General features: G+C 44.4%; 1 non-coding gene across 1 annotated transcript; it reads right to left on the bottom strand.

Moving 5' to 3' along the window:
• Positions 1 to 2,690: 2,690 nt before the first annotated feature.
• trnan-guu (transfer RNA asparagine (anticodon GUU)) lies at positions 2,691 to 2,764 on the bottom strand. The gene has a single exon. It is a non-coding gene; the product is annotated as a tRNA-Asn (tRNA).
• Between the last annotated feature and the right edge of the window lie 635 nt (positions 2,765 to 3,399).

Genomic DNA, 3,399 nt, shown 5'->3' with positions numbered 1-3,399 from the left:
ACCGACGTGACATTTCTGCCATCATCCAAAAATGGCTCCATCAGATTCATGACCACGCTCTCTGCCAGCCTCTCTCCCTTCTGATGACTGGGGTCCTTTCCCAAGTAAGGAGATGCATAGCAGACATATTTGGTCTCCAAATCCGTGGCCATCCAGAACTTGATCCCAAATTTGTCTGGCTTGGTTGCGATATACTGTACTGTGTGAATGGACAACGAACCTTGGTAGGGAACAGCTGTTCATCTATGGTCATGTGTTCTCCTGGAGTGAAACTCTCAGCACAGTTCTTGTTGAAGCGTGTCCAGATGTCAGAGACCGCAGCAAATTTGTCTGTTAGAAGGTGTTGCATAATTGAAATGAATCTATCTCGGGGCATTGTCTCTTTGAAAGCCAGGAGATTGTTTTGAAACCATTTTGACCATTAAATATGATTTGAATATGAAAACACAACGTGTGTGTGTGTAGCATCATTTCGTTAGATCATATTTTGCCCTCTGCTAGGAAAAGGCATATCAAAAGTGTGAAATATTTACAAATGTGTGGGTTTTTTTTTTTTTTCTGGAGGCCTAATGAAATGCAATGCCCAATTTGTGTGTGTGGGGGGTGTGAGTGTGTGTTTTGAGTGTGTGTGTTAGTGGACATTTTATATGTGCATTTTTGTGTCTGTATGTATGTTCATTGCGCTGAAAAGGGCAAAAGTGTGACCTATTGCCCACTAAATGTGGCCGGGTCAAATTGACTCGGGAGGACTTGAGGAGGAAAGTATTAATTTTACTTGCAATGTTCATAATTTGGAACAGTCCTGGTAAATTTCAGGCAAATATGTGGAAGGAAACCCAAGTATTGACACATTAAACTTTCCAGATGAGTCAAATAGACCCCATGTCTGCACAAGGGTTATATAAATATCATATGTACTATGGCAATGACAAACCTTAGCAATTTGAGGTCAATTTGACCTGCAACATACTGTAATAAGAGGGTTAATGTCTAAACAGGTCATAGATGCATGTCCTGAAAAGATCTTGTCCTTGGTTCTATATATATATAGAATGTTGTATTTGGTGACACTGTGGGTTTTGAACTTAAAGTTAATTTAAGTTGCACTAAAGTTTAATTTGCACTTAAAGTGCAAATTAAAGTCAGTTTTTATTATATATATATATATATATATATATATATGTGTCACCAAATACAACATCCATATGTCTGTCTCTCTCCAGTGTGTGATAATGACATTAAAGTTTCAGGTCCTTCCTACTATCTTCCTGCTGCACGGGTAAAAGGTGAAAGAAAAAACTGCTTCTATACTCTTAAAAAAATGTTGTCTCTGACCTGTAAAGTCAGGGTCAGAAAGTATTTGTGAGCAAAGCCCCATCTTCAGGTTGTGCCCTGGAATTGCATTACAACAGCTAAAAATGGGGGTGGCTACATTAGAATATTCACACGTCCTTCATTGCCTGTAGAGAGGGGGGCTCATGACAAAAGTCTGCTAAACGTGTGATAAAGGTGTGATGAAAGTCTGACTAAGGTCAGTCACACGTTGGAAAAGAAAAACTTTGAGCCGCTGCATCTGTAGGATCAATTTGCTGCTTTTGTCAGATAATTCTTGGCTTTGTTACAGTTGGAACTACAAAGCAACCTCCCCAACAAGGAATCGAAGATTAGTAGCATGACACTGGAGATAAGAGGAAAGGGCTGTGTTTTTTCGCAAACGCTGCTGCTACAAATCCCGCCTTCCGGTTAAGGGTCGGCTAGATTCAATCCATAGGCCTAAAAGACAAATGTGCCAACCAATAGGGTGACAGGGAGGCGGGACAATACCAATTCTCGGGTTGGAAACGAAGATCAGTACGATAGCCCCAGCCTTCATGAAAATCTGCCAAAAATGTCCATGAAATTCCACCATTTCAGGTTTCAATCTCTTTGACTTCTAAAAGGTCTACACACTAGCTGGCCTGCCACAATCGCTTCTTTATATTTGGTGCTTAGGGTTGGCGCAGACAAAATGGGGAAAAAAAATAAAAAATCTCTAACAGTCATGTGAAGTGCGTGGTGTTTTTAACCGGCGTGTTGGGAAATTTATGGGCGTTTTTGCTCTTAGACTGCATCAGATCAAAGAAATCTCAGTCGTTAGAGCATGAGACTCTTAATCTCAGGGTCGTGGGTTCGAGCCCCACGTTGGGCGAGCAGTGCTTTTGCGGGAGCCGGGACGAGCCCAAAGGCCGTCTTTACCGCCTCAGGAAAAGAAAATGATAGCAAATTAAATAAATACCACGGAAAACCATAGATGGATGAAGTGCACTCTGCGGGTAAAAGTTTCATCCAGAGATCCCTCCACGCTGGCAGTGTGGTTCTACCAGTCACTATTGACGATCGCTGAGCCTAGCACCAAAGGCTCTCTGAAGACGCCTTTGCAGGTCATGTCAGCCAAGCCGCCGCTCTCTCACGCGATTGCGTTCTGCGAGGCTACTAGGTGACCGCCTACGCATTTTGCAAGCTGGGCTGTGAGTTTAAGAGCCTCTTGCTCTGTATGACAATCAGCAAAACAACAGGTGAGCCCCACGCTAGGCAAGAGGTTTCCAGGTCGCACCAGCCAACAAGCACCCACCTCCGGTCGCGGTCTGTGAGGTCCGCTACGCGTTATGGGAAAGCTTGTGTGGCACCTGGCGGGCTAAGAAAAGCCTTGCCGTCCCTGGGTGGGCTTGAACCACCAACCTTTCGGTTAACAGCCGAACGCGCTAACCGATTGCGCCACAGAGACCCGCCTGCTCCGTGTGGAAAGAGGATCGTCGAAAGAGGATCGTGGGCCCTGTTGTGTTGCAAATGAGCCGTGGGCTGCCGGAGACACGGTTTGCCGGCCGGCCGACCCGCCCCTTATGGGCCCCACTGATTAATAGCATAACTACTACTGATTAGTAGCACGACACTGTAGATAAGAGGAAAGGGCTTTGTTTTTTCGCAAACGCCGGTTAAGATTCCACGATGGGGGGGCTGCTTTTCCGCCCAGTTCAAACTCTAAGATGGTCAAGACATCTTGGACAAAAGCAACACTGCTCTCAACAGGGTATTGCCTGTGGAATACCCCCCACAGACTGGTTAATGGGAGTTACCTATACTGTCACACAAGTGTGCACACATCCACCCTGAATTTACCTTTCAAATACCATATCTCTCCCTACATGTATAACACCTAATGATTCTTTGATCATAGCTATGGTGGTTTCTCCTGATGCACCGATCAAAGAGGCATTCTACTATGTCAAGATTTGCAAAGGTTTTAGAGCAGGAAAGGAGTCAGTATTTAACAATGTCAAATGGTTATACAGCCAGCTTTCCCTTCAATGGTGAATCACCAGACATATCGCTTTTCAAGCTATCTGTACTGGATCACATCCA

Source organism: Tachysurus vachellii, chromosome 7, assembly GCF_030014155.1.
Source record: "Tachysurus vachellii isolate PV-2020 chromosome 7, HZAU_Pvac_v1, whole genome shotgun sequence".
NCBI lineage: Eukaryota > Metazoa > Chordata > Actinopteri > Siluriformes > Bagridae > Tachysurus > Tachysurus vachellii.
The sequence above is the reverse complement of the archived record's forward strand: the minus strand, read 5'-3'. Positions and strand labels throughout refer to the sequence as shown.